At 42.7% G+C, this 21158-nt stretch overlaps 1 protein-coding gene and 1 non-coding gene across 9 annotated transcripts in view; both read right to left on the bottom strand.

The window, feature by feature from the left end:
* ARID1B (AT-rich interaction domain 1B) overlaps positions 1-21158 on the bottom strand; it is a 447008-nt gene that overhangs the window by 404091 nt on the left and 21759 nt on the right. The gene's annotated exons all lie outside the window — the stretch shown is intronic.
* On the bottom strand, positions 6405-6477 carry TRNAK-CUU. The gene has a single exon. It is a non-coding gene; the product is annotated as a tRNA-Lys (tRNA).

Here is a 21158-nt window from a genome sequence, read left to right as displayed (position 1 = left end):
GAAAAATTTTGTTTTATTCATCTTTGTATACCTAGCACTGAGCACAATGCCTGGCATAGTTAACATGTGTTGAACAGAAGAAGCAATGACTTTCTCAACACCACATCGCCAGTTAAATAGGACTCTAACTGGAATGAAGGCTTCTTGACGGTCAATAGTACAAGAGGTAAAGAATCAAGCATCATTGCACACAAAGCTTCACTTTTCACAAGTTCAGATAAAGCCACAGCTTCCATTACTTCCTCATGTCTGTGTCCCCCAAACGTGTCTGCCTTGGTTGATTCCCTGAGCCCCAGAGCTCTATACCCAACTGCCACCCAACATTCCTGCCCGGGTGCCTAGTACCCTCCCCACCCGTTTCTGATCTCAGGGAAAGACACTCCCCATTCAGATGTACTGGTTAGGATCCCAGGATGCATCCTGACTCCTTCCTGTCCCACCACAGACATCCCTCACCAAGTCCCACCACAGCTGGACCCATCACTGCTGCCAAAGGGAATCGCCCCCTCCGACCAGACTGGCCTCCATGGGGCTCTAAAAAACCACCTGCTTTCCCACCACTGGGCCTTTGACTGTGCTGTCCCCTCCACGTAGGAGCTCTATGCTCCTGGAGAACTCGGCCCTACTGTCCTGTCCTCAGACAAACCCTCCCTGAACACCAGAGTGAGGCAGGACTCCCCTCAGAAAACACTGTGCTTTTCCTTCATGGCCCTCAGGAAAGCCTGCAAGAACATCTATTTGAGTGACTATTTGATACATGTCTGTCTCCCCAGCTAGACTGTCCCACAGGAACAGGAATGATGAAGTGAGAAGAAAAATATTAAACCCATTTAGAGCTATCATCTAGATTCCACAGAATCAAGTCCAGAAAATAAGACTGCTTTCGTTCCCCACTTTGGGGCAGATTTTTATAACCTGGGAAAACCTATTATTTGCCTAATCCCCCAAGCTCAGCAACTTCTTAAGTCAATTCAGTGAGTAAATTACTGTCTGCACCATACTTTTAAATTTAATTTAGCAAATGTAATAATTGTATGAACCCAAGTATGTATGTATATGTGTGTGTATAAATATATATGTGTATATATACATACATACACACACACACACATATATATGTATTTTTTATTTCAAAATTAGATTAGATCTAAAGGGAATATCAAAATAGTAACGGTATATATTTCTATTTTCCTGCAGATTTGTTATTCTCAGCGCCCAAAAAAAAAAAAAAAAAAACTGTACAGCTATTACCATGGCTTTGACAATTTCTAAAATTTACATCTCTAAGTAGGCACTATCATTCATATTCATTGTGTCACAACTGACAACTTAGTAGCAGGCTTATTTAAGAAAGAAAAATCATATAGTATATTTCCCATATAAATACAGATTTAAATCAAGAAAGGAAGCTTTTGTAAGAGTATGTTAAATTTTGACTTCATCACTTTTAGCTGTGTAATGCTGAAGAAAGTCACACTTCACCTCTCTGCATCTCAGTTAACACATCTAAACACCAAGAACACTGCCACTCTCACTGTAGAGTTACAGAACTGGAGATCCTATAGTTAAGTCCTTGGCACAAAACAGGCTTTTAATAGGGATAGATTTTATGATCATCATTATTAGGTGGAAGTGTAACGTCAGAATAATCACCAAGAGGCACGGATACCCTCCACCCCTCCACTAATGTGCAGGCGAGAGAAACGCTGCTAATCAATCCTAGTATTCATTCTCCCGAAGTCCAGTAAGCCTCAGAATCTTCCACCCTGCACAGCTGCAGGGAGCCACTACCAATTATCAGATTCTGCAAACAAGCAGAAACTAACATGCTGTGTCTACCACAACGGGAAAAGCATAACGTTTGACATTGGGTAGACCTGGGTTCATAATCCTCTCCTGCTGCTGACTGGCCACGAAACGTCGGGTAAATTCTTCCAGTGCTCTAAGCCACAGTTTTCCCATCTTTCAAGTGAAGATAATACCTCCCTCAAAAAGACAACCGTTCTGAAGATGTCTGGCGTGTGATCTGCATCCACAAATAATTCCAAAGACATGGCAGAGCAGCACCTGAAGACAGACCGCGAAGTTCCTGGTTTCCCCAGCAATCGCCGTGGTTGCCATCTCGCCTCTTTGAAACTATTTCATTAACGTTTTAAAATTAACGACTTCAAAATTGCATTAAAGAAAATACCGATAGAAATATCTGAAGGTTAACAACTGACTTACCAATCTCTAGACAAAGAGTGCCTGCCTACACAGACCGCCAGCCCCCCGTGTAAACATGCTTTCCGGAGGCACGACCCCACAAAAGACCCACTTTATCAGAGCCATGATTAAGTGAAAGCATATACTGGTGGCAGTGTAATGTGACTGTCCAAAGAAAAAAAAAGTTAATATGACTAATACACAGTTGACCCCTGTACATCATCAGAGTTTGGGCACGGACCCCACACAGAGTCAAAAATCCACATGTAACTTTGGACTCTCCAAAAACTTAACTACTATTAGCCTACCGTGGACCAGAGGCCTTGCCAATATCTTAGTCTATTAACATGTATTCGTATATGTATTGTATGTTCTACATATATATGCTGTATTCTTACAATAAAGTAAACCAAAGAAAATGTTTTGAAGAAAATCATAAGGAAGGGCACCTGGGGAAGGGTCAGTCAGTCGAGCATCCGACTCTTGGTTTCAGCTCAGGTCACGATCTCATGGTTTGTGGGATCGGGCCCCACTTCCAGCTCCTGCTTGGGATTCCTTCTTTCCCTCTCCTTCTGCCCCATCCCCACTCACGCTGATGCTTTCTTTCTCTCTCTGTCTCTCTCAAAACAAATAAACTTAAGAAAAACCATAAGGAAAAAATACATTTACAGTACCGTACTGGATTTAGCAAAAAAAAAAAAAAAAAAAAAAAAAAAAAAAAAAAATCCACGTATAAATGACCCTTGTTCAGTATACACTGAAAAAGGGCAATTAAATGCATATATAATAATTCCTAGGCAGGATCCCACACTGAAGGAAAGAAGATTGCTATAGAGATGCTATTTGGACAGCGGACAAAATCAGAATAGGGACCGTAGTTCAAGTACTGCACCCAAGTTAAATATCCCAACGGTGCTAACGGCCCTGGGGTATGTAAAAGAACCACCTCATCCCAGGAAATGCACTCCAGGAAATACACTCCAGGAAAATCACTGGCACTATTAAGGAGTAAAGGGGCAGACACATGCAACCTACTCTCAAAAGCTCCTGAGAAAATACATTGTAGGTAGATCGGTGGGTGGGTAAAAGTAAATGTAGCAAAATGTTCAAAACTGATGTATCAAAGTAAAAAGTATAGGGGACCTCTCTGCACTATTCTTGAGACTGTCCCGTAAATTTGAAATTATTTCAAAATAAAGCTAAAAGAAGGGGGCAAAAAGAAACTGAAAAACCGGAATAATCACTGTATCTTTTATCTACAAGTAGGGCCCTCAATGACCACACAGTGTCACTGGGGCCTCTGGCACCACTGGGGAGGGGGCCCTGTGAGGAGGAACGTTGGGGAAAAGAAACCTAGAGAACCAAAAGAGTCAAAACACCAGAAGCGTGCACACAGAATAAAAGAAGGGTACGTGGTGAGATATAACTGGGGAGGAGTATGGGGCTGCAGTACTTTCCCTAAATGTACTAAAACTGGCAAAACACAGATTTTAACTTTTTTTCAAGTAGGCTTCATGCCCAGCACAGAGAGCAACACAGGGCCAAACTCACAACCCCAAGATCAAAACCTGAGCTGAGATCAAGAGTCAAATGCTTAACCAACTGAGCCCCCTGACTATATATTTTAAATACTTGTTAAAACATAATCCTAGGAAGGAGCGCCTGGCTGGCTCAGTCAGAAAAGCACTCAACTCTTGATCTTGCGGTGGTTACGTTCAAGCCCCACGTGGGGTGCAGCGATTACTAAAAAAATAATAATAATAAAGTTTTTTTTAAAAAAAGGAGGTTCTTATTTATTGTTTTTAATTTTTTAACGTTTATTTATTTTTGAGACAGAGAGAGACAGAGCATGAACAGGGGAGGGTCAGAGAGAGAGGGAGACACAGAATGTGAAGCAGGCTCCAGGCTCTGAGCCGTCAGCACAGAGCCCGACGCGGGGCTCGAACTCACGGACTGTGAGATCATGACCTGAGCTGAAGTCGGAGGCTTAACCGACTGAGCCACCCAGGCGCCCCTTAAAAAGGGAGGTTTAAAAAAAAAAAAAATGATCCTAGGAAGCTTACACACACACACACACACACACACACACACACACACACACACACAATTAATTTAAAAAAAAAGAAAGAAAGACCTTCCAGGTTAAAACCCTGCTCTGCTTAGAGACCCTTCCCCACAAATTACATTTCCAAGTTAGCAGCCTCAACCTTCAAGATGTAATAAAGGCTTTTCTGCTTCCTCAGGTTTCTTACTATACTTTTTAAAAGATCTCCAACCAGCTTTAAAGATGTAAATGTACCATCTTTAACCAGAAAACCTCCCTTATTTGTTTCTGTAACTTTCAAAAATTTTTTTCTGTAGCTTTCATAACACCCCACCTTCCCCATGGGACCCTGCTCCCCGCTCAAAGGATGTAAACAGACCTGGTTCTCTAGCAGTGCCTCCTAGGGCAGGGCAGGGCAGGGCAGGGCGGGGCAGGGCAGGGCGGGGCAGGGCAGGGCAGGGCAGGGCCACCCCCCCCCCCCCCGCATCAAATTGTCTCGTTTAAAATGAGGAAAGCAACTATCCAAATGAAAACATTGCCAGTGTTTTAAATCTCAGTACAAATACAAAAAGCGAACTATCCCCAAACTGTGGTTGACAAAGCTTCCGTTGGAGGAAGGAGAGGGTTCAGAGACCGCCAACTAATCGCCAACTAATTAACGGCTGAAGTGCTTGCTGTGCTAGGTGGAGCCTAACTCTCTAGCGATCCAGCCATCAGGCCTTCTTTGGTACAGCAGAGTGGGGTCAAATACAGAGTCTGGAACTAAGGCTGCCTGGCCTGCATGGCAGGTCCCCATTTACTGTGTGATCTCAGGCAAATTGTGCTAATTCTCTGCACTTAAGCTTCCTCCTCTGAAAAGTTAGCATAATACAGCCACCTCGTAGTATGCTTGTAGTATGAAAGAACACAGCAGACCCAAAACACAGTGCCTGGCACACACTAACTGCTCAATTAAGCGTGAGAGCTTGTTACTCCTGGGCAATTCCACCCCTGTGAGCCTTACAACTCCTCACGTGAAGTGAGGGATTGCAAGATGAGCCCTTACAGCCCCTTCCATTCTAGCATTCTGTAATCCTAGAATCATCCCTCCTCCCTGCCAGAACTTCCAACTGTCGTGGTGAGAATCAAAAGGAATGTGGACAGTTAGACATATTTCTCCTTTCTGCCTCATTCATTGACTAGAAATCTTATCGATAAACTGCTCTACAAGTCAAAAAGGCAGGGAAAGGGCTACAAAGAGGTCTAAAGAACTCAAAACCCAGAAGTTCAACACCCAAAGAATCAAGGCTCACCTTAGGGTGCCACACCTGCCGTCTGCCAAGTCTTCAACAACGAACCTACAGTGAACCTTCAATGAACCTTCATTCGACAATGAAGCCCCTCTACACACCTCTGTGCCAATGCACTAAGGCACACCCTTTTCTAGAATGCCCTTGCACCCCACACGCCTTTGGCAGCTGTAAACTTTAGCAACTCTTTCTAACCCCCAAAAGTACTACCAGATAAGGTATTCTGCATTCTCAGGGCTCCCACCATATGCTGCCACTATCTCATTTAACAGATACTAAACGGCTATCACAACCACTTGTAACTATGCTTACGGGGCCTCTCGTCAGCAAGCACCTTAGGGGCAGAAATGGGGTCTTCCTCATCCAAACTCTCCTCATAGCCCCCACCTTCTCATACACAGTGAACAATCACTGTTCCTGTTACTTCATTAATAAAAAATCAAAACTAAAGAAACTCAAGTGCACCCTAACCCTTCCCTCCCTGGGCCACCCTCTCCTAAATAATACTGGACCGCCTTCTAGACGCGTCAGCTCTAAGTAATGAACACTATGACACCGGATCTCAAGTCTGGCTTCTAACAGGCACTTAACGAATGCTTAGTGTATGAACGTGAGAAGGACATCCAGCTGTGTCTCCTATTCCAAAGTACGACTTCTCCAGGATTCAGATTATAATGCCCCACATATTGGCATTTTTTATTTCCAGCCTCGAATGTTACTATTTCTAATATTCTTACAACACCATTTCCCAAACTATGTTTATATAGCTGTTCCTGTAATTAAGAATGGGGAATCAGAGATGGGTCTGACCCAGGACCCTACACCTCCAGGGACACAGCAGCCTCGTGGGGACAAAGTAGTCTCTATGCCCAGCCTGGGGCTCAAACTCAGAACCCCGAGATCAAGAGTCGCACGCTCTACCAACTGAGCCAGCCAGGCGCCCCTATTCTGTTCATTCCTGATAGAGGTATATAAAATCTACTTTGATTGTGGGTTTGCTATTTTTTCCTTTTTTTTTTTAAATCAGTTTTGCTTTATATACTTTGAAGCTATGTTGTTAGGAGCATAAACTTTCATGACTATTATAAAAAAAAGAATGGAAAATGTCTATAAAGCAGATGCCACTCTTTAAGATTCAGAATATATGTTAGCATAATAAAAGTCTAAAACATCATACATAGAAAAAAAAGACCTGTTAAACTTGGTCGTACCCAAACCTGTCTGGGCAAGTTTTTGGTTTTTAAGTAGAACACAGAAAAACATAAACCAGAATGGCAATAATGCATTCCATTTTCATTGTTAGCTAGGTCTATCTAGGTAGACAAACACACAAAGAGTAAATATGTGAGTTAGTGTGTGTGTGTGCATATGGCTTCTATCCCCGTTAGTGTCCTAGGATGACAAAGTGCTTAGCTTACCTGTGGATTTTTACAGAGAGCTGGATAGTAAGAGTGACAACAAGGTATTTTTATATATATAGCTGGATAGCAGGAGTAACAACAAGGGATGCTGGTCATACATCCTCAGCATTTATGGCAAATTATTAATCAAGTCCCACCTGAAACAATTTGTTAAATTGATTTTAATCACTGGGCCTCTCATGTGAAGCTTTGTATAATCAGCATTTCATTTACAAAATTAATTGCCTGATTGATTCTCTGGAGGCAGTTGCTGTCATTACCCTGCTGTCATAACTTCTGAGTAGGGTGTCACAACATGAAATTCTGACTATGAAAAGCACTGCTATTTTAAAAATGGGGGAGGGGAGAAAGGGATAAAGGAGGAAAACCAAAGAAGTCACATTACCCCCTTCAGCCTGGGAGAAACCTGAAAGTGTTTCATGGTAATTACGCTCTCTACCAATACCTATCTGCTAAATTAACTACTGTACAAATCTAGGGTTTGAGGCATAAAAGATTTTTATACCGGAAAATAACAACTAGAATGTAAAAGCACCAGAGGTAAATTCTAACCTGTGTTACAAAATATGTATCTTGGTATACAAACACTCTGCCTTTCCTACACTTTCTAATTAATTAATAAATAAATAAATAAATAAATAAATAAATAGCTTGACCAGAAATCTTAGCTTACGACAAATATCCATCCATTTTAAGGAAGTCCAAATCACAGAGAAGCGCACACTCACTCAGGCTTCCCGAAACATCGATGTCTATTACTGTTAGATACACACACTTTTTATAGTTTATCGCTCACTATTTACCAGTCTATTGGTAACTGATGGGTCTTCACCTAAAAATCGGTCACCACAATCAATTAATAAAAATTAGACTAAATTTCATATATTAAAAAATAAATTTAAAAAAAATGGATGAATGGATAAACAAATTATGGTGTATTCAGTGAAGGAAACGACCAATAAAACAAAAAGGCAACCTAAAAAAAAAATTAAAATAAAAAAATTAAAAAATAAAAAAAAATTAGACTAAAAATTACTTTTCATGGAAAAGAAAAGGGTAAGACGAGTACAGAACGGGGAGGAAAGAGGGAACTTTTTTAAAGTTATTGAATATCATTAAAAGTAAGATCACATTACCAATATAGTATTTTCAAACTAACCTGCAAAAGCATCAAGCCAGCCAAAGATTCAATTTCTCTTTACCATGAATTCGCCTTTCAGAAAGGACACCCAATTCTGCAAAAGCCCCTAAAATCTTGCCTCCTCCCAGCCCCCAGTTGCATTTCCACCATCTCAACATACCAAAAAGGCAAGGTAGACTGCAAAAAGCCAAGTTGTTTTCAGATACTTTCAAATGTGCAAAACAACTTTCATAGTACAGAGGGGGCTCATTTAAAACAATCCCCGTGCAATGCAACCCAATTCCAAATAAGGCCTCTTTAAAGGGGTCACTTTGAATTTAAAAGAGGCCTCCTCGGGAGACCAGACGTAATTTACCTTCTTTTCGGTACGCTGAATTTTGATTCATAGGTTCAGCCACAAATTTCCTTTAAAAAGAAAGATCACTTCATAAATTTGCTCTGTTATCCTGTGACCAAAGGTGTTTGTTTGCTGGCTTGGTAAAGAGAGCTAACTGGGACATTGTACCCACTCCTCCGCTCCCACGATGCAGGCTAACATGACAAATTCACGGTTAGAGAACAGAAAGGCCAAGTCTCCCCAGCCCAAACACCTGCGGCTCACAAGGGCAAGCCCCCTCCTGGACCTCTCAACTACATTTAACTCCCCTGCAGAGTAAGAGCAATGGTCTCTAATTTTCACTTGGCTCACAGGGATGTGCTAAGTGTTGATAAGGTAATGTCTGCAAAGTGCTTTAAGTTCTGGGGGGTGGAAAAAGGCTTTATAAAAGCCTAACAGATGCTTAGGACCACTTCTTAAGCTACACACACAATTGTTTCAGCAAAGAGAGTTCACTAATTCAAATGCATATCAATTTAACACCTTTCATTACAAAAGAACCGAAAAAGGAAGGCACAGAAATCTCTTCTCCAGGTGCAAAGGGAGTGAAGATTTTACATGAACACTGAATGCCTGCATCACCACCACCTAGGACAGGATTCTACGCTATGGCAGAAACGGCTCAGAGCATCTGGATTCTAAGAGGTGAAAATGGATGAATGCTATAGAAACAGGAATGGGGGCAGGCATGACGGTGCAGTTGAAAATGTATATTCTGGGTTATAATTTTCTATTTGGGGAAAAGGGGGAAGGAAGTATCATTTTTACAACATACCATGTTAAAAACAGCTTGATAAAATAATATCAATTGTTGAGGTTTTAAAGACAAAATCTAGCTTCTGTCATCTCAAGGGAGGTGAGGAAGTAGGGACTTAGTCTTTTGGGATAATATATCTGAAAGCTGGGGAAGAGGTATGAAAAAATTTATGTTTATCAAAATGAGGGATGAATTAGAAAAGGTTAAGAAACAAAGATTCAAGGACGTTTGGGTGGCTCAGTCGGTTAAGCGTCTGACTTCGGCTCAGGTCATGATCTCGTGGTTTCTGGGTTCGAGCCACCATATCAAGCTCAGTGCTGACAGCTCAGAGCCTGGAGCCTGCTTCGGATTCTGTGTCTCCCTCTCTCTCTGCCCCTTCCCTGCTTGTGTTCTGTCTCTCTCTCTCTCTCTCTCTCTCTCTCTAAAAAATAAACATCTAAAAAATTTTAATTTTTAAAAATATTTTTAATAATAAACTGAACAAATATCAAGGTGCAAAGCACCATGAAAGATGCTAAATGTAGAAGATGGCCCTTGATTTTAAGGAATGTACACTATAACAGAGAAAATAAGAGATGTATGTAAATAATACTAGGTATAAATAAGCTTGTACACACCACAGGACAGAGAAAATAAAGTCCCATGAGTGCTCAGCTAAGGGTGGGTAATAACTTCTAGCTGCAAGAAACGCAAGGATTAATGAGGAATTTATGTCATTTAAGGGGTAAACTAAGAGATGAAGAAGATATACAGAAATATCAAGACACAAATATAATAACAGCCACCATTTAATGAGTGCCTACTGCGAGCCAAGCCCTATGCTAGGTGCTTTACAAATGGCATGAGACGAATTCTAACAAAAATGCTGCAAAGTACTTAATATTACACACCACTATTTTTAGTTGAAGGAAATCATCTCCTAGGTTTAGGGAACCTGCCCAAAGTCACACTACAACAGAATGGAATCAGGATTTCCCCAAGTCTGGCTGGTGCTCTTTGGAGAAGTCTCTAACAGCCATTAGGCCCTGCTCCAAGCCACTCCAATTAATAATCCGTGATATGGGGGTGCCTGGGTGGCTCAGTCAGTTAAGCGACCGACTTCGGCTCAGGTCGTGATCTCACGGTTCATGAATTTGAGCCCCATGTTGGGCTCTGTGCTGGCAGCTCAGTGCCTGGAGCCTGCTTCAGATTCTGTGTCTCCTTCTCTGTATGCCCCTCCCATGCTCATTCTCTCTCTCTCCCTCTCTCTCTCTCTCTCTCAAAAATAAACATACATTAAAAGAATAATAATAACCCACGATATGGAGGGTGCCTGGGTGGCTCAGTCGGTTAAGAGTCCGATTTTTGATTTTGGCTCAGGTCATGATCTCACGGTTCATGAGTTCAAGCCCCACATCAGGCTCTGTGCTGGCAGTAAGGAGCCTTCTTGGTGTTCTCTCTCTTTCTCCCTCTCTCTCTGCTCCTCCCCTGCTCATGCTATCTCTGTCTCTCTGAAAATAAATAAACTTAAAAAAATTAAAAGTAAATAAATAACCAGTGATATGAACAAACCTGAACTGTGTCCCCCGAAAATCTGTATGTTGAAGCCCTAATCCCCAGCGTGAGTGTATTTGGAGACAGGGCCCATACGCAGGTAATAAAGGTTAAATGAGGTCATAGGGTAAGGGCCTTCATCTCACAGGACTGGTGTCCTTATAATAAGATGAGTAACCAGGGCATTCGCATTCTTCCCCCCACCCCCCACCCCCCCCCCCCGCCAACACACACGCAAAGAAGAGGTCATGTGAGCACACAGCAAGGTGTGCAAGCCAAGGGAAGAGACCTCAGAATGAAACCTACCTTGCTGGAACCCTGTCAGAACTCCAGAATTGCAAGAAATACATTTCTGTTGTTAAAGCCACCCCAGTCTACAGTATTTTATTACAACATCCTGAGCAGACTAAGATGCACCACTTTTATTTTTACTGATTTATAACATGCAGCCTGAGTTCTAAGAGGGATCCCCAGAGTCCTGCCTCCTGGTATCCACACCTTTGTGCAATCCCCTCACGCGTCTGGGCAAGAACAGTGACTTGCACCCGACCCAGAAAACATAGCAAAGGTGAGGGGATTTTACAAATGTAATTGAGATTCCGAGTCAGTTGACTTTGAGTTCATGAAAACAGAATATCCCAGATGGGCCTGACATAATTATGTGGGCTCTTGAGTCCAGCCTCTCTAGAAGTTAGAGACTCCCAACAGCAGAGACTCTCTCTCTGTTGGTGGCACTGAAGAAGCAAGCCGCTATGAAGCTACAGCCACACGGAAGTGAATTCTGCCAACAGTCTGAGGGCACCTTCCCCGGTCAAGCCTCCAGCTGAGAATGCAGCCTGCTGATTCCTTAGTCACAGCCTCCTGATGCCCTGAACAGAAAGCATCCAGCAAGTGAGGTGTGGACTCCTGACCCACAGAAACTCTTGAGATAATGTGTGTGGTTTATAAGTCACTCAAGTTGTTATGCAGCAAAAGCAAACAAACAAAAACTATTTCACAGCTTAGGAAAAATACTTCCCACATGGCTCCTCCTCACGCCCACAGGAGCCGCTACGGCTCAAAAACACTGGTGTTGGTGCTCTGCTATCTTCCCTGACAGGAAACCTTACAACGTACGGTCCCAGAAGTTACTGGGAGCTCTTATTTTTCCCACTTCTGACCAAAGTCCTACTTATCCTTCATTGTTTTTAAAAAAGTATTTGTTTATTTTTAAGAGAGAGAGACACAGAGCACGAGTGGGGGAAGGGCAGAAAGAGGGGGAGACACAGAATCCGAAGCAGGCTCCAGGCTCCGAGCCATCAGCACAGAGCCCGATGCGGGGCTCAAACTCACGAACCGTGAGATCATGACCCGAGCCAAAGTCGGATATTTAACCAACTAAGCCACCTAGGCGCCCCTAATCCTTCAAGGATCACCTTCCCTGTCAAGTTGGTCTTGAAAAGCCCAGGCAGAATAAAACCCGTCTCTTCTGTGGCCTCGGAGACCTTTGAAGAAAACTCTTATTATGTTATTTAGGCAGTCTGGTAGCAATTTTCTGTTTGTCTCCTCAAAGGCAAAGGCCAAGTTAAATGGCAAGATAGTTCACACAGATAAAGGAAAACACCCCTCGCGTCACTGCACACACAGAACAGGAGTAGGAGTCCCAACTGTAGTCCACCAGCCAGAGGACCTGAAATGAGGCGACTTCTCGACTTCCCTAGGCCTCGATTCCCTCCCCGTAAGACGGTATACTGCTTGCTGGCGGGCAAGCATCTTCCGCACAATACATGTGCCCTGAATAAATACGGCAGTGAACGTCAGCTCATAAGGCCAACCTAAAGTTGGGCTCAAAAAAAAGGAAAAAAGTTACTAGTAATGGTGCCAATATAAGAAAACGTGTACAAAATTGTGAAGTGAAATCGGTGACTAAAACTCATGGCCACTGTTTAATAGCACATGTACGCTCACGTGGGATAAAAGTGATTTACAGTGAAAGCTGTTGACTTCCCAGGGCCTCTGCCTCACACGTGAAGGGCAGCCAGAGGCCTGGGAGATGGGGCCAGGGTCACGCGGGGTCCTCGGCGCGCTCCTGAGTCCCACTCCTCAGCTGCCAGCCACACGGGGCTCCCAGAAGACCACTTAAGCCCCCAAGTGTGGGGCTGCGTCTCGTCGTCTTTTTCATGCCACCCGACCACATGCCCATCGCCAAACAGCTGGCCTTGCCCGGCGAGCCGAACCTCAGTTGAGAGACCACGTCCCCAGCTGCAGCCAGCTCTCCTCCGGTTGGCTTCGGCCCAAGCGCTGGGAAAGGGCTGTTTTCTAATCACTGGTGAATGAGCCAGTGAACTTCAGGGAGAAGGGAGTTTCCTTCCCCATTTTTTTTTAGTGAGAAAAGCAAATTTGTAAATGCTCTTCGCAACGGTGGCGCAGAAGCCTCAGATTTGTTCACACTTATCTAGAGGCTACATCTAACCTAGTAATTCTGTATAATGCAATTGATTCGCTAGTATCATTTTACAATTCTGATTAGGTTTCTCTAAAATCCTGTTTATTAAATTGCTTCCTTTAAGCATGCATAGTTACTAATTTGTTTCCAACTAAATCAGGTAGCGTATGAAAAGATTATACTGCAACAGTGCAAGGGCACTCCAGGGATTACGTTTCATCTAGATTTCAAAATTAAAACTATAACGTTTCCTTTGAAAAAGAGAGGCAGCCGAATTTACACAGTTTTTTTCTGGATCGCTAAAATGTCAATACCCCACCATAACACCCTGGGTGTAAAACAACCACGTCCTTCGCGAAGCACATAAAGCAAAGAAAGACCAGAGGCTCACAGTGGGTCTCATGTGCTCATTTCTTTACATCAGGAGGTCACGCATAGCATGACACTGTTCAGTCCTGAGCCAAAACACACTGAGCCTTTAAGGGGCAAACTTGATACGCAGAATAAGAGGTGTAAAGGAGGCCAAAAATAAGACAGTTAACGCTTTACTAGATTAGGTTACTGGTGTTTTACTTTTAATAGAGTAACAGCATATCACTTGAATAAATCAGACACAATCAATAAAAATCTCCAGAAAGTAATATTTCAGAGATTTGCTCAGCCATGTGACTCTGATTAATTTTAGAGTCACACAGATGAAACAGAACTCCTATGTACAACTGAGAGATTTCTCCCCAAAGTCGATGAAACAAAAATCCTTAACCCCTTTTTTTTTCAAAACATTTTTTTGAAGTTTATTTATTTATTTTGGGGGGGGGGGGGGGGAGAGAGCACTCAAGCAGGGGAGGGGCAGAGAGAGAGGGAGAGAGAGAATCCCAAGCACTGACTGTGCAGAGCCTAATGGGGGGACGGGGGGCTCCAACTCACTCACCACGAGATCATCACCTGGGTCGAAGTCAGAGGCTTAACCAACTGAGCCACCCAGGCACCGACTTAACTGTTTTTAATCAAAGATTTTTGTGTCTCTAAATGTGTGGGTTTTTTTTAAGTTTCTTTCCTTTCATCAAACAAAAACAGGAGCAAAAGAGGGCAGGATAATCATTTATATTTTAAAACCAGATCAGCAAATAAAGAATTTGTCCAACTAATGAATAAAGCCTTCTTACAAACAATACAGATGTTTTTATTGTCAATTTCCATATTTGCAGAGATTAGAAAAAGTTGTTTATGAAGACTTCATGTACTTGAAGCAGTTTTTTTTTTTTTTTTAATTTTCGGCTGAACTGAAAAAGAAACACAAGTATAAAAGAGAATGAAAGGGAAAAAGGTAATGACTCTAAGAAAATCTGCACCATGGGGACTATAAGAGAACTACAATGATTGACTTCAGCACCAGGGCCATTCTGGTTCAAGGTCAATTTTGGCTAGAGTCCACACTCACAAGACCACCACATGACAGACTGCCAAAAGATACGATGAAGGTTCCATTTTTCTCAGAGATTTTAATTACAAAGTTATGGCTGCCCTCTGACAAGGATATCTATTTAGTAATATACCTAAAAAGGAATGAGAATTCTGAAGTATTTAATTTTTTTTTTTATTCTTTATTTATTTTTGAGAGAGAGAGAGACAGACTGTGAGAGATAGAGAGCGAGACACAGAATCAGAAGCAAGCTCCAGGCTCCGAGCTGTCAGCACAGAGCCCGACGCGGGGCTCAAACCCACGAACCGCGAGATCGTGACCTGAGCCGAAGTCGGACGCTTAACCGACTGAGCCACCCAGGCGCCCCAGAGAATTTTGAAGTATTTAAAGATCTACATTATCCCACTGCATGTTGTCCTTTCTGTTCTCTTCATTCTTATTTCTGACGCTAACTACATACAATGGAAATAACTTAAGGAAAAAAATCCAGCAGATGCCTTCCAAATAAGAAATGCTCTCATCTTCTCTCAGTTACTTCTGAAATTTCAATTACTGAATTCAATTACTTTGAAATGTCTCCCTCTGCTTCAGCTTTGGGATACAACAGGGTTAAAGCTTCGAAGGTAACACATCTTGGCAAAGAGGCAGCCTTTTTATATCACACTCCTTTTAAGAAACTTTATGAACAGCACACAGGTAAACAAGGACACAAAAGGCATAGGACTGCATCTGCTGGGGTCAGAAAAAGGGTGATGCAGAGCTCATGATCCTTCCAGGCAAACTCTCTTGGCCAACTGCCTCAGAAGACAATGACATTCCAAAAACGATTCAGCAGAGCACCGCAGAAATGACAATGCGAGGTTTTTTCAATTGTTCAGTGACTCCTTAGACAATAATAAGAGAATGTCTCTGCCACCACATACACAAAATTACCCCAAGTTAAAAAGCAGGACCAATGGGGTATGTCCAAAAGAGGCTTCAGTGGGGTAAAAGGGCCAATTGAATGTATATAATATGATCTTATACATGGATTATTTACGTTTATGTAGTTTTATGTGTTCATATCCAGTGTATTTTTTTTTATTTTTTTGCTTATTTTTGAGAGAGAGAGTGTGTGAGCAGGAGAGAGGCAGAGAGAGAGGGAGACAGAATCCGAAGCAGGCTCCAGGTTCTGAGCTGTCAGCATAGAGCCCGACGCAGGGCTCGAACTCACAGACCACGAGATCATGACCTGAGCCAAAGTTGGACGCTTAACCGACTAAGCCACCCAGGCGCGCCATATGCACTATTTTTTTTTCACGTTTATTTATTTTGGGGACAGAGAGAGAGCACGAACAGGGGAGGGGCAGAGAGAGAGGGAGACACAGAATCGGAAGCAGGCTCCAGGCTCTGAGCCATCAGCCCAGAGCCCGACGCAGGGCTTGAACTCACAGACCACGAGATCATGACCTGAGCCGAAGTTGGACGCTTAACCGACTAAGCCACCCAGGCACGCCATATGCACTATTTTTAAAGGAAAAGTAGGTTATGGGGCGCCTGGGTGGCTCAGTCGGTTGAGCGTCCATCTTTCGTTCGGGTCATGATCTCACAGTTCGTGAGTTCGAGCCCAACGTCGGGCTCTGTGCTGACAGCTCAAAGCCTAGAGCCTGCTTTGGATTCAGTGTCTGCCTCTCTCTCTGACCGTCCCCCGTTCATGCTCTGTCTCTGTCTCAAAAATAAATAAATGTTAAAAAAAAGTTAAAAAATAAATAAATAAAGGAAAAGTAGGTTAGAAAAAATACATTTAACATAAGAGTATATACTTTTGGGAAGTGGAAGCAGTAAAAGAAATTTAAATATTCAATATACATGTTTTGGCCAGTGTTTGCATTTTTTTTATAGAACATATTCATGTACTACACTTCTGTAATTTAAAAAAATTTTTTTCAGAATAAAACTCAAAACTGGGGGGGGAGGGGAATAAGGAAATTAAATAGAGTGCCCGGAACATGAAAAAACACAATGAAATCATAGCCAGAAACAGTTCAAACAAGATAGACTACTGACCAGAGAATCAGAGGCCTGCTTTCATGCACGCATGCTCTTGCTAATGGGGTTGCCAACCTTGGGTGATCCATTCACTCCCAAGGGATGAGGACCCCAGTCTCGTTTAAAAGGCCGAAATCCTCCCAGCTCCGTGCTGGCTAAGCTAAGGGCTGCTGCTTGACCAAGATCCCGGAGGACAGAGCTGTGTAAATAAAGACGGCCAACGGGGGGGGGGGGGGGGGGGGGGGGGGGGGGGGGGACGGTGGACGATGTGGATAGAACCTGAAACGAAAAAGGTCCGCGCCGCCCGTACCAAGATCTACACCGGAGGGAGGCCCACTACGGCCTACAGGCCAAATCCAGTCCACCACCTGTTTCTGGAGGACCAGTGTGCTAAGAATGCTCTTTACATTTTTAAACAGCCGAGGGCAAAAATCAAAAGAAGAAGGTATTTCAGAACATACAAAAATTACATGAAATTCAAATGTTGACATCCGTGGTGTTCTGGGCACACACCGCCTCCCCCTTTCTTCACACACCACCCATGGCTCCTATCATGCCACACCAGCAGCGTCCAGATCCTGAAACTAAGACAATGGCCATGAAGCATAAAACACTGACTACCTGGCCCTTCATAGGAGAACTCTGCCCATCCCTGACCTAAATGCTTAAATTAAAATGTCTGTAAGTTGAAGAATTACCGTAACACACCGGAGGGACGGTGTGCAGTGCAAACGCTCAGACCTGGAGAACAAAACCCAGTTTGGTTTCAAGCTGCACCCTTCACCGAGGAACCATGCTTCAGCTTCTGCAGGTACAAAACCAGACCTCGCAAGATGGAGACAACCAGGTACGAAAGGCACTTCGGAAATTATGAAATGATCTGCAAAGTTATTATTACTAAGTAAAATCAAAGGATCCACATTTAAACTCTGGTTGCAAAAAAGCCTGTGAAATGTATTTTTCTGTAAAACGTGCTCTTAGAAGAACAGAGAGCAGGGACACCCACAAGCCAGCGCAGATGACATTATATAAGTCAAAGCCAGAACCCGTTCTTCAACTGGCTGACTGACACATTAAGGCACAGGGTCCCAACTTCAGAAACTAAAAGCACTTTTTGAAAACAATATGCCCTTTTTTTTTTTTTTTTTTGCACGCTTTCAAGGTCTGTTTACCTGCACTGTACGTAAGTTTAACATTTATTGAAGACCTAGGCAGTATATCCTCATGACAGTCCACTTAGTCCCCATTCTACTGGTAAGGACGTAGAAACTCAGCAAGGTTTGTGGTTAAGATATTCGGGCCCAGCATTAAACCTAGTTTAGAGAACGTGACAGAGGCAAAGTGACCATAATATAAATTAGAAATGAGCCTTCTCACTGGAAAACAAGCACATCACAAGGTCTCAAAGTTTGTACGTAACTCTTCCTATTTTTTTCTTCCATCCACATGCGGAAAAGGAAGAAAATAAAAGCGAAGTTGGTCTCTGAATGAAAAAAACATTTTTTTCTAGTAGGAGCTCTAAGAGCAGAGTATTCCTCTAGGCAAACCAACACCTAACTGTGTTTGAATAAAGTGGAAACCTTGTCTCCTCAATAACGGTAATGGTAATAGAGCAGTCAACACTTAGAAAACACTTTCTATGGGCTTTACATGTACTCTCTCATTTAATCCCCAAAACAACCTGGCACTTCGTTACTTTAATTATCGCCACCTCACAAATAGTAAGTGGCAGAGGTGGGGATTCAAACGGACTAGCTTACTCACTGGATTATTCTGTCTACTCTTTCCCTCACTTAGCATACTACCCAGCAAGAGGCAGGTGAAAGTTAAGTGTTTATGCTAAATTTGCCTTACAATTCAAATCCAAGGAGCCAAGACCAGACTCCAGAATAAGCATCTAGACTCAGGGTAAGCTGCGGGAGGTTTCTTCCAGCCTAAGTAATATAAGCAAACAAATACATACTTATGATCAGCAAGTATTAGTGAAGCGGGCAAAGGTCAGTGAGGAAAGGACAGAACTTTAGCGAGATGTTTGCATTTGTTAAACTCCTGCTCTAATTTCGTGTCTCTTTACAAACACCGGCAATTAGTAATCCTGCCTCATCTTTAAAATTTACAGTTTTAGGAAGAGAAAAAAACAGGGACATGAAGGCCAAATTTTTGAAACATACTGGCAAAAGGTAATGAAGACACGCAAGAAAAAATTTGTCTGAATGGCCCACCAAGGGCAGGATGTGGAGGCTGAAGCTTAAACTGATCCGCTGTATGTGAGCAGCTGAGGAGGGACAGAAAGAACTGGATCAAGAAAAAGAAAAGGAATAAAAAGACAAAAGGAAGCAAAAACTACACCATGAAAACAAAAGGAGAATTCATTTGAAGGGGGGGGGGGGCGGGGAATCATGAAGAAATGCAAAAACAAAAGCAAAGTCTAGGTAAGTCTGAGTCAGAGATGCACACAGAGGAATGAAGATAACAGATGCTGGAAGACAGACACAGGACAGATGGCTCTAAGATCAGAGCCAATCGAAAGAAGGGGAAAGGAAAATACTCAGGTTCCCTCTTAAAAAGGCAAGTGGCATCTACTACAATCTTTGCAAGACCCATTACCTCTCTCTATGTGAAAACTCACAGGAAATATACATGCATTTCTATTGCATAAATTTACAAATGTAGTCTGCATTCCATAAATAAAATGCTGGCTCTTAAATCTTCATTGAAAGGCTTAAATAAATGTACAAAAACCTCACACACACACACACACACACACAACCTCAATCATCTCTGCATACTGGAGTCAGTCCAATAAAATACATGGTTGCTTGGAAGCTGTATAATCAATTTATTGTACCACGTGCATACACCTATCACTACAGTAGTAAGTAAAATAAGGATGAAAGAAGTGGTCCTAATCACATATATACCCATTGGAAGTAACAAGGAGAAAGAAAGATGCAAACGTACTACCCGCTGTATTAGTGGGACAGGATGATGCTTCTCTCTGTTTTCCATACTTGCCCTTGTACCAAATACGTACACACGCATATACAGGAGACACATACTCATAAACACACATACACATGTATTCATATACCCCTTTGCTTATAAGATGCTAAAAATACTCACAAATGTAAAAAATAACTTCTACTTAGCCACAGAAAACCAAGGCCCATGCATCATCCTTCTCTTTATTTATTCAATACTTCTCCCCTCACACTCTCTACGGAACATCTTTTTTGCCCATTCTATGATCTATGCTTGAAATTAAAAGCCCCAGTGGGCTGGGAGAGCTATAACCTTCTATTTGCTGTATCTTAAATGCTAAGAACCTAACGAGAAGCCTCAAAATGGAAGTGAGGAGGAGTCGCCCAAAATTTAAAGTGCCACCTCGTACATCTCTAGCTGGTCCTTCAATTAACATTTGCTATTTCAGAAGTAAAAAGCCCATGACTTAAACACTTCATTATCTTTCAGTTCAAGCCATTATCATTCAAACAACTAAACCCTGAAATCCTAAATCCTAAAAAGGTTATTACTCTGAGTAGAACCATGCACAGCAAATGAACAGAGAAGTGTGTGGGCATAAAGAACCACTGACATACTTCACACATAATCAAGCTTCCAGAAACACTAAAAATTTATTTTTGCTTCATCTAACGATGATGTGCAGTAAGATGTTTGCAAACAGGAAGTTTATTTCTCCTAATCCATTGCCTATAGTACTTCTTAATTATTCCTCATAGCGACACTATAATCTAACACTTTCAGAAGGGCTGCGATTTTTCTGACATGGATTTAGGTCCTCCGGTGAAGACAAGCTGTGAAAAATCGGGTAGGAGAAAAGGAGAAAGGTGCCGTTTACACATTTATCTGCTCGGCTCACACCTTCGGTAGAACATCACCAGCCAGTTAAACATTCAGTGCTGCAATAATTTTGTCTCCATCCTTTTGACAATTTCTTTCACGCCTCATTTGCTAGGAAGAGTTAAAACATTTTAGTCAACCTTCAGAAAGCAGTTCGATTTTTTTCCAGGCAAAATGCATAACCTATTCCAGCTACCAAGCCACTGGTTAAAGTTCAAACTGTGGCACAGACAGCAATCCAGGACTTGCCTTCAAACGTTTCAGAAGGACAAACAAAAACAAAAACAAAAACAAAAAAGCCCCCACTACCCAGTCTGGCGATCGTTTCCGGTGGACATAAAACAAAAGCAAGGAAGACAGCCTTCCACATGCTCAGTTCCCGCCTACGAAGACCAGCCGGCCACACGGCTGCCCGCTCTGCTCCTACAATCCTCAGGTGACGACGGCAGAAGAGCCTGGACAGAACACTCCAAGACGGAGAAAGAAATCCTTTCTCGCGACAGGCCGTTACTGGCTTTGGCCGTGCATTTTTCATTTGGGATCGGTACGGCACACCTCTGTACTGCGGCCACTGCGGCCAACGCGGACTACTTTCCAGATCGAGGCCGTGTCCTGCGTACGGCCACCCGAACTCGCGAGCAGCTCCCGCCGTGCG

The sequence above is a fragment of the Panthera tigris genome, chromosome B2 (genome assembly GCF_018350195.1).
Source record: "Panthera tigris isolate Pti1 chromosome B2, P.tigris_Pti1_mat1.1, whole genome shotgun sequence".
Lineage (NCBI taxonomy): Eukaryota > Metazoa > Chordata > Mammalia > Carnivora > Felidae > Panthera > Panthera tigris.
The sequence above is the reverse complement of the archived record's forward strand: the minus strand, read 5'-3'. Positions and strand labels throughout refer to the sequence as shown.